Source organism: Kryptolebias marmoratus, linkage group LG16, assembly GCF_001649575.2.
Source record: "Kryptolebias marmoratus isolate JLee-2015 linkage group LG16, ASM164957v2, whole genome shotgun sequence".
In the NCBI taxonomy this organism is placed as follows: Eukaryota; Metazoa; Chordata; class Actinopteri; order Cyprinodontiformes; family Rivulidae; genus Kryptolebias; species Kryptolebias marmoratus.
The window spans coordinates 15,638,444-15,652,953 of record NC_051445.1 but is presented as its reverse complement, the minus strand read 5'-3'; the positions used below and the strand labels follow the sequence as shown (position 1 = coordinate 15,652,953).

At 46.3% G+C, this 14,510-nt stretch overlaps 1 protein-coding gene across 11 annotated transcripts in view; it reads right to left on the bottom strand.

Moving 5' to 3' along the window:
* The window catches only part of ptprub (protein tyrosine phosphatase receptor type Ub), a 231,398-nt gene that overhangs the window by 200,734 nt on the left and 16,154 nt on the right, over nt 1-14,510 (bottom strand). The window lies entirely within an intron of this gene.

Sequence of the window (14,510 nt, the reverse complement as noted above, 5' to 3'; positions counted from 1 at the left end):
CCCCCCCCCCCCCCCACACACACACACACACACACACACACACACACACACACATTTCCTGAAAACATTTCATCAAAGCTGTAGCTCGACAGAATCTGGTCTGTCAGCTTGAGACTGACAACAGCAGCGCGGCTGCCGGCAGGACATGCAAGATGTATCCCCCCCCGTTCCCTGCTCTCATCTCCATGTGTCTGCATTTCTGGAGCTTCACCTGCCCCCACCGACACCACCAGCCCCCCACCCCACCTCCTCCTTAAACTCCTCACCTTGACCAGGATACATGACTGGAGAGCTGACAAGCCTGGGCGTGTGTGAGTGTGTATGTGTGTGTGTGTGTGTTTGAAAGTATTTGCAGGTCAGAAAAATAGCCTCAGTGGGAGTCTGACAGAGGTCTTAGGAATACTTTTTAGTCTGGACTGGCACTAAACCTTCTTTCTGAATGTTATATAGCAGCGGGCTGTCTGAGAAGAATACTAAATCTCTTTAACTCACATTCAGAGAACAAAAATGCTTGGCTTCAACAGGTTAAAATGTTTTTTTTTTTAAATAAAAAAAAAGGCTATTAGGATGCAGTACTGGAAAATAAAGTTCATGGCGTTTGAAGCAACCTTCTCAGGAGATTTAAAATAATTAATCTGAGGCACACTGCGTGGTGCTAAAGGCTCGGAAAAGTGTAATCTAACATGCATGAAGGAAAAACCAGCCCTTATTTTAATTTTTTTTTTTGGGGGGGGGCTTAAATTGTCAGACAATGGAAGAAATGGGACTGCAAAAATACTCAAGATGTCATGGCATGATATCCATGGTAACCGTCAAGAGTAAAGAGCCCTAACAGACCTGTAGACCTACACAAATATCTAAGTAATTAATGAATTTGCAAATTAAACAATAAATAATTAAATCTTGTATAAAGGAAGGTGCATCTATACATGTTTGTAAAATGGCTGGACGTGTCCGTGTGAAACTAATTAGCCAGTTTCTGGTTTGGAGGTACACCAGCGTTAAATTCTCCAACGTTTCCCATCCTGCTGTTCTTCTGGTTTAAATTCGTTTAATGAGATGCCAGAGACCGTTCGGAGTTCTCTCGGGCTGTACAGAGCGTCGACTGTCATTCTCCCTCCCTCTTTATTTGCGCAAGCTGTCAGTCAGCTGTGTTTTCGTCACCGGACACTGATGCTTCATGCTACCCGCCATACTTTCTTGCGATAAAAGCTACAAACACCATCTCGTGTTTGGAAAATAACCACACTGCTATCAGTGTGTCCCGCCAGTGTTAAAGGAAATAATGTTCAACCCATTTATTGATCGTTAAACCAGATTTTCACCTGTAGCTTTCTACAGCATCAACTAGAAGGTGAGACATACTGCAGATGAGGCACACTACTAACATAGTAGCAGTTATTGTTCATCCATATAATCATATAACAACATATAATCAAAGGTACACTCAACATCCTGCACAAGTACTCAGGTGAGTATCTGGATCAGTGGTGGCCAAAGGAGGAGACTCCCTCCTGAACTTTGGTTTTCTTGTGTTTAAAGAAAAGACAAACAAGGAAACAAGCAGCAGATAATGGATGGATGGATGGATGGATGGATGGATGGATGGATGGATGGATCAAAGGATGGATGGATCAAAGGATGGATGGATGAACAGATGGATGGATGGATGGATGGATCAAAGGATGGATGGATCAAAGGATGGATGGATGAACAGATGGATGGATGGATGGATGGATGGTGACCCATCACCTTTTATAAAGTTACAGTTTTGACTTCAATATTTGCAACAAGCTTGTTAACTTGTTAATTCTATATTTTTGTTAAGGTTTCTCCTTTTCTGTCCATCTGTTTATAATAATAAACAATTTAAAACGGTAGCAAAGTAATATTACTAGAGCTGCATTTCTGTCTTTCAGTCAAATCAGTTATATCGTGATAATGTAATTTTTTAGGTTCTAACACCAGAATACTGTGAAACTGTGGTATTTTCTACTCAATGGTCATCATGGCATCAGCCTCTCACAGTGACTCATCCAGATCAGAACCCACAAAGCAAAACAAGAGTCAGTCTTTTCGAGGTAAGACAAAGGAGGGTGGTTGTTTGAAGGAAAACTGCTACCTGTGTACACCCAGAGGAGCTTCCACCGCTACATGCTCATTATCTGAAAACGAGTGACTTTGAAAATCGCCAAATGTCCCAGGTGTGCTGGCCGACCCCTCTCTGTCCCGCCTTTCACCGTAATCCACGGGAGGAAATTGTAAATCAAGGTGCCGCGCCGTTGTCCTCCTGCGCCGCTTTCATCACCGAGGCTTGGTTACTCTAATCGAGTTCATCTGTGCGGCAGGAGCCAGCTAAATAAGTTACCCTGCTCCCGTCACCTTAGGATGGGAAAATTACGTCTCTGTTGGGGGGGGGGGCTTTTAACCTTTGCAAATGTTCGTGTTTCTCAGCAGCTTCAGGAAACACCAGCCTAATGAGTGCCTGGGGAGGCAGGCAGACACACACACACACACATGTTCAAAGGTAGGACTGATTTCCGCTAAAGAAAAAAAAAACAAAAAAAAAAACGCCAGCCTTCCATTAAACACGACGTGCTGTAAGAGCCCAGAGGAGCCTGAGGTCTGCAGACACGAAGACACTGATAGAGGCTCTAACACGAACAACCACCAATAAAGGAACAGTTCGGATCTTTCGAACTTCTGTGAAATGATATGTCAAACTCGAGGCCCGTGGCCCAGACCCGGCCCCCAAGATACCATTTAAACATTATTAGGTCTGGCCCTCCAGTTTGGGACAGATCGAGTCCCTCTGGCTTCTCGTTTTGTTTCGTGAAGCCTTCCTGTGATGGTTCCTTTGAAGCCGAGAAAATAAAAGCTTTAATTTCTCAGTGATCGTTGATTTTGACGTGAAAAGAGCAACAGAGAACATGAAACGGGACCAATCAGACTCCTGTTGATGGACTCGCAGCCAAGAAACGATATCTGGTGTCTGACTTGAGTCATCAGAGTAACAAGTAATTTAATGCATGTCGTCTTTTTCTGTATTTTCTTCTTGTTTCAAAGTTAAATGTCAGTAGCTGTATGATCGGAGTTTTGCTGATGTCTTTTTAGCCGTTTTAATAGAGAAAAATTAATGAGAAGGCATAAGAAACGAATGCTGATGATGTGTCTTTTTAAGTTCAATCTATTTTTCTTTGTTCATTAAAGTACGTTTGTTCTAAATTCTTTATAATGTGTAACTGGGAAAAGGTATTTGATATTTCAGTATGAATAATTGAACATATTAAAATGAAAACCAAGGTTAATTTATGTATTTTTTTTCTACAGAACTAGAACTAGGACTGAGTTTTTACTTTTTCCCTCCTTGTTTAGCTGAGTTTGACACCACCTGTTTCAGAGCAACCAGTGTTTACCCTTTGTTTGTTTGTTTGTTTGTTTGTTGAAATAGTGATTAGTTCTGATTAAATCTACGAGCTCTAACATCTAGTCTGAGCAAGGCCACGCCCACAGTGGAGTGTTGCCTAAAAGGTCTATAAAACCACGTTTTATCTAAAATGTTTCAGTTCTGAGTTGTCCTAAGATGGCAGCAATCCATTTCGGTCTTGGCCCTGCGTGGACTAGCCATTAGCCCATCGATCCATTCGGAATTAAACTCTATTTTTTTTTTTTAACTGAGTCCATTCAAGGAGCTGTCTGCAGCAGGTAAGAAGGTACCGGGTGGTAACTTTTCCACAGAACTCCACTTCAGAACAGAAAGGGACTTTGTCGCTGGAAAATGATGGTATGAGTTTCAGAAAATAATGTCAAATCCAAACCTTTGACACAGTTTGTCACATTTCTGTTTGACTAAGGCCAGGTTATTGACTCGGCTCTTCCAAAAAGGTGAACTGGATTTATTCGCCGGCGAACGGAAAAGGGAGCATTCTTTGGATGGAGAACACATATTTTAGGGAGTCGCGATGCTCAGATTACTGCGACAGATTGAAGGATCAGTGTCGGCGAGGAAACACAGGACTTTGGATGGCAACACAAGGGACAAAAACACATTCTGTAAAACACTACACTGAAGCAACAGTGTCTGGTGCCAAAGAAAGGAGCTCACCGACCCGTCCAACCTCAGCGTAGTAATGAACTTTTTTTTTTTTTTGTAGGCTCAACCTGCCAATCTCAGCCTTTTGTAAAGAAAAGGCACCAATTTCCACATGGCCCACTTTGCATGATGACCAGCTCCGTGGGAGCCTCCCTCCCTCCGACCCGTCGGTAGTTGTGAGAGCACATCGTCGACAGGAAACCCGCCGTTAACCACACGACTGAACGTCGCTTGCATAAAAAAAAATTTAAAAAGACCAGAGCAAATTGTCGGGGCATTTTCCCTAAACTACTCTGGTGCTCATGTAGGAAAACAGCTTTTTTTGTGAATTCAGAAGCAAGTTGCCAACACTAGGTTATCACTTCGAGCTTCGAAGCAAAAAAATACAAATAAAAAAGATGGGAGTCGATTATCACGTTATTGTTCATTTGATATATATATATATTTTTTGCTTTTCATTTCTTTGACCAGCTTGGATTATTTCATGTAGCTTCATTGTGGAAAATCCCCCAAATGTTTTCCGTTTTAATTTCAGTTTGGAACATGTCGAGGAAGTGAAGACTTCAAATACTGATCAAAATTTACCTGACAGGTAATAATTTTGTGTCTCGGAATAGCTTCGTGTTTACCGTTTTGTTACTTTCAGACTCGAGTGTTTGGAACAAGTGTAGCCTCAAAAAAAAAAATGTTTTACAAAAATATTGATGTTACCAATTCTGGCAAGTGTTATTTCGTCAGCTGGTTTGCCATATAGTATGCTCTTTCAAGGTGATTTGGATTTTTTTATTGAAATGACTAAAAAGGTTCTATTTATTTAGATTTTTTTTTTTTAATCCAGTCGTGTTAGCTAGAAGGTAAATTCTTACAAACCGTCAGCCAGCTGAGGTGGGGGGAGCAGCACTGTGTAGAGTGGAGGTGGGGTGCTGCTGACCTCAACCTGTGGTGCTGTCAGGTGGTGGAAGGAATACTTCCTAATCCCACCAGCACACAGGACCAGTTTTTGACCCTCGCTAAGGTCCTCGAGGGGACATGGGAGTTTGCTCCACCATTCTACATGTGGTTTGTGGACTTGGAGAAGGCATTCGACCGTGTTCCTCTGGGCACCCTTTGGGGGTTGCTCTGCTAAGGGCCAATCAGACCCTGTACAAACTGTGTGACAGCCTGGTTCACAGTGCCGGCAGGAAGTCAGAGCATGGACTCTGGGTTACGAAGGAACAAGATCTCTCTTTTAGAGATGGGGTGAGATGTTCGGTTCCCCGGGAGAGGCTTGGAGTAGAGCCGCTGCTCCTCCACATCGAGAGGAGCCAGCTGTGGAGGTCTCTTCCTAGTTGGACATCCCAGAAAAGACACAGGACACAATGGAGAGACTATGTCTCTCAGCTGGCCTGGGAACGCCTTGGATTTCTCCCGAAGAGCTGGAAGAGGAAGCTGTGGAGAGAGACATCTGGGCCTTCCTGCTCAAGCTGCTGCCTCCATGACCTCACTTGCAAACAAGCGGATGGATGGATGGATGGATGGATGGATGGATGGATGGATGGATGGATGGATGGATGGATGGATGGATGGATGGATGGATGGATGGATGGATGGATGATGGATGGATGGATGGATGGATGGATGGATGGATGGATGGATGGATGGATGATGGATGGATGGATGGATGGATGGAAAAAACTGCTGGTTTGCCAACTATTTACTGGTCTTACACTTATTAAGAAAATCTAAAAGTATTATTGTCACTGTTGTCAATGATTATATTGTTCTGATCTTCATTATTAAAACCTTAAGCCTTTTTTATTTAGTTTTCCCCCTCAGAATATCAAAAATTATCTCTAGTATTGACAATTGTTCTTAGTGTTGGTATTAAGTTTAACATTTTAGTGTCATGCCAATCCTACTTCCTGGTATCACTCAGGATTTGTTGTTCCACCAATATACAACAAATCATCTTGACGTAGAGGCAACAAAACAAGCCCAAACCAACAATACTGCTACCAGACCGATGATACAATGACCACCACGCTCTGTTTTCAAACAATCCATTCGCAATCCATCTTTAGGAAAACTCTGAACAATCTTAAAAACAACCATTTTCCACAAACTTCGGCTGCTAAAATCACAGCTAGCATCTTTTTTTTAACCTCCCTGATATCCACACTCTTTAACACTCAACCAACGTTTAACCAAAACCCTACAAAGAGAAAACACAAACCTCTGATTAAAAAGAAGTTTACAAATTTTCAAGCATGTCCGTTTACACGCAGCCCGTAACGACCTTTTATTCTCAAACATAAAACTTTAAAAATGGTCCGCAGAGAATCCCAGTGACTGAATCGGCTGGAGAAAGCAAACGAAACGGAAAGCAGACAATAGCTGGGAGAAAGCAGATGCTTTTTCGCTGTAATTCAGAGTCACCGCTTTCCGCAGCTGCTTCGCAATAAAAGCCTTCCAGAAAAAAAAAAGAAGCAGATGTTGAGCGATCACCGCGAGGCAAATGATGTCAAATCTAGAGTTACGCTTTCTAAAAAAAGGAGTCTGAATATTGGACTAAAGTCTAACATCTGTTTGTTTTTATCCTCCAACTCCTTTCAGCTTTCAGTTTACTCAGAGGGAAGAAGATAATAATTTGAAAAAAATAGTTTATAAAGATTTAATACGCTCGTGAGAATCTAGAACAGCTCCCTCTGCTGAATATGTAGGGTAGGAGGCAAAGATCTGGCTTTTCAGCTTTTGAAAATTTAATCAAAGTTAAAATAGAAAAAAAAAGAAAAGAGGAATGAGAAGAATTATTCAGCACTGGCGCCGCAGTCATGATGTATATTGGACACGTGGAATTTAAAAAACTGCTTTTTGTAACTATCAGTGAGCTCAAAATTGAAATTCCTGAATTATTTAAAAAGAGATTCATCGGAGAGAGAGAGAGAGAGAGAGAGAGACGGTCCTACCTGCTCAGTGTAGCAGATATATATATATATATATATATAAAATACATTTTTCTCTCATCCTCACCTTTACAAACACACTTCCTGCTCTTTCTTTTGGCTCAAACAGAACTTCTAAGCCAGACTGACAGACATTCATTTCAACTAAAGCAAAAAAAAAAAAAAAAAAAATCTTTCCCCCCCACCACCCCCACCCCTAATCTCTGTGGAAAAAGAAAACCAGACGGACGGCCCATTCTTAAACCCTTAAACAGGAGCTTGTGGCGCCACAGGGACTTGCTGGACTGGGATAAATCCTCGGCACCGACTGAGCCCCCTTCTCCCAGGTGCACATGTGCCTAACCAAGCCGACAGACGGGCAGTGGAGCGGGAAACCCTCCTCTGAGAGCTAAAACCAATTCATCTCCTGTAATGAAAGCCAAGCACTGCCTCTTCTCCGAGCCACTGCTGCATCCCAACAAGAAAATATCTCCTGCTTTTCAGTAACGTGAACATCAGCTCTTAATACTGGCTCAGAAGGAGGAGCCCGCCCCCTTTTTTTAACCAAAGTTGGGCAGACAAACACATTCCTGCACAGAATGTTCTGGCAAAAGCGACGTGCCCGAGTTAGCCCCTTCGCACGGCGCGGCCCCTCTGATGGGATTAGCCCTTTAAGACTCCTGGAAAACAATTCCCTGCTCCCTCTCGGTGAGGCCGAAGCGACGCGTCGTCGTGTTGTTTCACTCCCCGAAGATTCGGGATGAGGCACGCACCTGCGAGCGCAACGCGGCAAAGTTCGCCGGGAACGAGAGCGATGCTAAAAACTAGGCAGCGCATTTCATCTGTTTTGGAGAAATCCGCTCCCTGCGCTGCTCACCCCGGCCTGCTTCCACATCCTTTTCCCAGGGGCAACAAACGACTCCGGTAATGGAGGTGATCTACAGGCTACAAGCATCAGGTTACAGCTGCGTGCCGAGCGCAATAAAAAGGCCTGAACTCACAACAAAGCAGCGGGCCCTTTTGTTCCGTCTGCCTTCCTATTCAAGCAGTCGAGTTGGGTTTTTTTTTTTTAAACGTAGAGAACGAGAACCCAGGCGTCTCACCCTTTTAGTCCTGCTTTTACAGCTCTTTAACTCACTTAATGAAAGCATTAATTGAATTCCACACACACTCAGAAAAACTTACACATCTCAAAGACGAGGCAACAAGTCGTCCACGTGCAACACATCACAAGGGAAATGAGCGACCGCGCGCGCTCCGTCTCGCAGGTGCTAAAGTAAATACCTCTGAACACTGCGAAAACACCCCAGGGGAGACGGAGCGTGAGGCGTTAGCGTTTATTTTTACTTTGATGAGGTCGGGGCGACTCGAACTAAGAGTGAGCGCGTGTCGGGCGGAGGCTAACGAAGGAAGGTGGGAGTGCTGCGTGCAGCGGATAAACAAAGCTATCCACGGTAAAGCCTATTAGCGCCGAGCCGGGGATCTCAGCATCAACAGGCTCCCATTGTCAGTCGTCTTAATGTCACATGATAACACCGCTAAGCACAGTAATGCTCATATTAACCACCCTTCTCCTAATGCCGTTTTCTCCTCTCCCCTGTGATCAGCCTGCCTCCAACCATAATCCCGGGCTAAGCTGATTCCTAATTACCCCGGCGGTCCGAACAGACAAAAGGCCGCGGCCGACGAGCGCCAGGGTCTCCGACACGGCGCGCTCCTCTCTAAATACGCCCTGCCTCCAAAGAGCCCGTTTCAGCAACAAAGGGCCGACTTTTTGATCTCGGCAGAGCGACGCGTTTTCTCATCAGAGGATTGTGTCCTGTGATCGGTATGCTAATTTCTTTCTTTCTTTCTTTTTTTTTTGTTGCATTTGCATTTGCATTTTCATATCGCCGAAGAATAAAGCAAACAAAAGCTCGGTAATAATCCACGCGGCTGTGATTTATGGAAGTTCAAAATGGCCAAAGGAGTTCAGCAAATATTTACATATAATCAGGTGGGAACAATCACCAACCTGGCTCTCAGACACTCGCAGGAGAACTCGCCAACGTGCACACAATCACACACACACACACACACACACACACACACACACAAAAAAGGGCCAAGCAATAATTACAAGCTTCTCTTTGTGGGTTTGAATTAGGCTCTTTGTTAATGACACGCTGTAGTCTCCACGGACATTCTTGCATATTTCTGTGATAATGCGAGAGGCACAAACTCTGTCTTTGGCTGCAAAAGGGTTTACGCTATGAGACAACAAAAACAAAACAAAGAAATGCTTTAACATTCATCATCGTATTAGCCTTTTCATAGGACGGTTCGTTTCCCCCCTGTGTCGTTCACGTCTAAAAGCCAAACAAACAACGACGAGAAAACGAGCCCCCTCCACGACTCGAGCGATGAGTCGGCAGATTTACAGTAGATCACATAACAGCAGTGCTGTCAGTGGTTTAGGTTGTGTTTCTTTTATTTTTTCCCCGCAAAGCTGCCTTTTTCCCGGAATATTTAAGAATCGTCTATCGAATGCGTTTGTAAGAAAAGGTCGATTTCTGGAAAAACGCCTGGCGGGGAAAGAACCCGAGCATCGTGAGTCGGCCCCTCAGAGGACCCCCGTAGTCTCCTTGGGGGTCCTCTTAGACTCGAGCCGTCGGGGGACGGAGACACGTCGACATCTCGGGAAACGTTCCGACGAGCTGCTCTTGAAGGAACACCGGTGCAGGTGAAGTGGTCACGTGGGCGAGACGACGCCTAAAAAGGACCGGAGGAGCGCGGAGAGTCGGCCACTCCGGTTCACGTGGGAGGAAGAATACATTTAACAAACACTTAAAAGGAATCCTTCCTCCGTTTCTCAGCAACACTGAAGAATGTATGTGGATGTATATACACTGAGGGAGGTAAAGTTCTCATATCTTGTTGGTCAGAAACCTTCCCTCTTTGTTAGCATCTCACCAGAAACAGCTCACACTTCTAACTGCACTGGGCAGCAAAAACAGATTCTTTTTTTTTTCTTTTTTCTTGCCCTCGGGCAATTAAACCAGCTTGTCAAAAACATCCGAGGGCGTTTTCGATGATTCGGTTGGTATAGAAATGCTTAAACATGCGTACTCTGAGGTTGGTAGGGGGCACACCTTGAACTGCCCCGTCCCTGAAGTGTTTTATAACCACAAGACAAAAAAAAAAGTTCTTCTTTTTCTTTTTTTTTTAAGAAAAACTATCCAGAATCCCCAGAGGAACTGCGGGGCAGGGGGTGGGGGGTGGGAGGCACACGTCAAAGTGAAGAGGCTTGTGTTGGGAGGTCGTGCGGGATCGAAGGGGAGCGTTTCAGCAGAGAGGAATCCAACGGGCGGACTGCGACAGGCTGCGCTGCAGAAATCGATCGGCTCTGCTTTTGTTCTGTCTCACTTCAGCACCTGAATCAGAACAAAAGTGTCTGAGGCGTCGCTTGACAAAAGCTTTCTCCACCAACGTCCCCCCCCCCCACGCCCCACGCCGGCGCGAGGTCAGAGGCAGACACGAGGCTCTGTGAGTACACGCCGGCAACAAGAACCGCTGTTTGGATTTCCATTCGAATCTGTCGCGGGCGCTGAGGAGGGCATTCATTCAGAAATGATAAAAAAAATAAATGAATGCACACCTTCCCTCCCCCCCTACACACACACACACACACACACTCCCTCCAGAAATGGAGGTAACTTTACGCGCCTAGAAATGTGATGAAACTGCGTGCAACGCTCCCATTCCGGCTGTGGCTCCTCTCCAGTTTGGGGCGAGTTCTGATGCTCTCACTTTCAAAACCTGGGAAATTTCTACACACGAACATAAAAGCATCTTCAAATTTTAGCAAGCCAAAAAAATAAGTAAATAAATAAATAAAAAAACTAATCCGTGTTAATTACGATTTAATCCAGGTGATGCACGCCGAGCGGGTTTCGCATCCGCCCGCCGACTTGATTTCAGACTCGCTGGCACATGTCGTATGGCGGCGGGCCGTGACCTTCCCGCCAGCTGAACGCCCCCTCGGCTCCGCAGCCGAAAAACTCATCCAAGCAAGAAGCGGGTACACTAACGGAGCAGATATGGCGAATTTTTATTAAACAAAATTTTTTTTAAAATAGGATTGCGGCTTCATTTTTAAAAACCCCTCTAGGCAAGCCTGACACGCCAGCCTGGCGGACATTATCTACGCTCTGTTACACTTTAATGCTCCTCCATCCCCGCTGTCCCGATAAAGTTTATGTGACAGTTTAACTAGTGTGAGATACATCAGAGCGGGTAAGTGTTCAGGTTCATGGCTGGGTCTCTGTGCGGCACAAAAAAAAAAAGAAAAGAAATTCTAAATAAATCGAGTCGAACAGGAAATATCACTTCTTTTGATGAGAGGCACCGGTGCTCGAAGCTGAGGCCCGCATGAACCCAGCGAGGAGAGAGTGTTTTGACTTGTAGAGGAGTGTCGGTGGATCGGGTTTCGCGCCGGGCCTTTCGTAAACAGAGGACTGAGCAACGCTGTGATCCTGAACTCCCGACTACCGGGCCCGGAGTGAACCGAAGCGAGCCCGAAAGGATCTGGCCCCGGAAGTTTGTTGACACGGAGGAGGAGGTAAAGCGCTGAAACCCGGCCGGCGCTCTAAATATAACCTGCTCGGGAGGCTCGCTGCCTCTCTCTCCTCCTCTGGGCAGGAGCAGCATCCGTCTTGCAGACCCACTTTCTTGGAGCTCATCACCTCAGGGGGGGGAAACATGGGGACTCTTTAACGGCTTGAAGTTCTGCCTCCTCCATTGTTGGATAATTACACATCTGTCTGTGCAGCCTCACTCCGTCCCAAACACAAACCTGCTTATGTCCCTGCAGCCAGCGTTCATACGAAACGTAAAGCACAATTTTAGTCAATGAACTGAAAATAGATATGCTTTATTTTTTATATGAAGCCCGTATTTTTTGTTTCTTTCCTTTGAAGAAACTGCGTCCCACTCCATAAGTGACAGGTCATTTAGTTCCACTCTCCAACGCGGGCATCATTTGTCTGTTTACGTCACGCAAGCTCTGGCTATTTCCCCACACCGGACCACAGGCTGGCTGCCACTTTGATCAACTTTAAGTAAAATGGACTTCCCGGCGTTCGAAAGATCAATACCACTTTAATAACACCTGGCTGAGGGAGCTGAGAGAAACCGGCACTCTGGCTGCTGCTGCAGAGTGGGAAAAAAATAAAAGAAATGAGAGTGAGAGAGAGAGAGAGAGAGAGCGAGAGAGAGACAGGCCGAGGCAGGCCACAGACTGTAAATCTCTCAAGTCTTGGCATCTCTTCCAGGGGGCTGGAAGGTGTCACTGTAACCCCGGAGATCCAGCAGAGGTGGCACCTTAAGCGCCTGCTAGCATCAGTGTCAGGGCACGGCTGAATCACTCAGCCCGAGCCTGCACACGGATTCACCAGGGCTTCTTATTCAGCGGCTAAAACCATTCATGGCGTGCTTCACAAATAGCAACCACCCCCTGTCCAGATTAAAACACAACAAAAATATAATAAAAACTATGGTAACAGTTGAGGAGTGCGACCAAATCAGTAAAAAAAACAAAAAAAAAACACGCTGAAGTCTTAAACGTGGCCCTCCCGTGTGATCCGTTAGCGCTGGGAGCCGCCGACGAGGACGACTCCCGGCTACTACAACCTCAAATCCAGCTCAATATACAGCCATGTCTCTGTTCGCTACGGCTGATTAGCTGCGGCAGCAGCCATCTCGGATTGACTCCGAAAGCGAACCAGTTGCGATCGTTACTTACTGACAGTTTCACGAACCCGTATTTCGTTAACACAACAGACACAGAAAGCCACCGCCATCCAGTTCTGGAGGCTCCAAGGCCAGGCTGGTAGTCCGCCTGCGCGGTGGGAGGCAAGAATGCAAATAACTCACAACGGCGTCGACACGTCCACTCATTTTACAACTTTTAAACATCAAGTTTGACTTCAGGACTCAAAGCTCAGCCTCACTTCAACACAACGAAGTAGTCAGGGTTCCATTTTAGATTCCACCTAAAAGTCTCTGTTTATCTCTGCCTCAGCGTTCGTCTTCTCGTGGCTCTGACGACACGTTGCCAAGAAATGACCCAAGCCCTGAAACAGAAGGCTCGTTTAGAGACAAACCAACTGCGAAGGAAGGAGGAGGAGACGGATCGTAACCGAGAGCAGACAAACACGGGTCTGCAGGACCCCCTAACGACTCTCCCCGTTAACCTGATCACCACACCAGATGTTCCGGGCTCCTGATCTAGGGATTCGATTCGACTCAAAAGAGCCTTCCGCGGAAGCAGAGATGCTTCCTGGTCGACTCGATGCGATTTCTGAAAGGACCAGAGCGGCGTGAGGCTGGTTGAAGTCAACTCGCCGCCGTTAGACCTGTGAGCCACCAGGTGAGGCAGTGACACGGCTGCTGCAGTCGGCGGACGCCGGCCTCCAGACTTCGAGGGTGCGACTTAGACCAGACCTGACCTGACGTGTCCAAACCAGCACCGCTTATTGAACAGTCCACGCCTCCGCTATTGTCTCAACTGGTGGTTTCAGAACAACCCGAAGCAGCTTGAAGAGGGACTCGTCTTAGAGGACATGTTGTAGGACGGTTGTGTGTGAGGGGCTTAGCTCGCTCTTCTCTTAAAGCATCTTTTTCTTTTCTGGACATTATTGTCCTCAGAACAGCGTCTCTTGTCCTTGAGATGTAAGTGGACCATTGAGTTTTGGCGTGAAGGGCTCACCGAGGGTCTTTAGCAGCCCACAGAAGTCACGTCCACGTCTTTAGCTTCTCCTCCTCGCTGCACCGACTCCATCACCGAGTGCTGCTTCTAGCCTTCTAAGCTTCAGCAGATCAGTTTCCGTGCTTCAAACGCAAACGCTTCGTCTTTCAGGGCACGGAGCGGATGTCCGCCTCAGCGGGCTGCGGTGTACGGAGGCATGAACAGGAAGGAAAAGCCGGAGCTCATCGACGAAACAGAGCGGCTGCGTGCGTACATGAGCGTCTGAGCGAAATAACCCCCGAAACAGCAAAACTCCTCGGCGGGAAGAAACCAAGCGCAGCCTTCACAAGTTGGGCGGGAGGAGCTTGCAGCACATCTGCGCCGTCAGCATGAGGAAAAAAACGCAAACGAGGGGCGGCGTTTAACCCGTCTGAAGGCTCTGGCGGCTGCCGATGCCTTCCAGGAGAGGAAAACAAAATAATAATAAATAAATAAATAAAGCAGGCAGAGGGTCTGGAATTAAGTGTCAGACGAGAGGCTCTGCTCAGAGGCGGAGGCAAGGACGGAGGAGCTTGGCCTGGAACATCCATCTGAACCGAGCCCCCCACCCGGCCCCATCCTCTGCCCAGACATCCCCCCCCAACCACCACCTCTCCTGGATGCAAAGTTTTCCATCTGCTCTCTGAATTACTGCCCGCAAAGATGGAAATCAACCAGTGTTTTTCAGGAGTCTGATTCAGGTCCAACTCCCCCCCCCACACACACACAC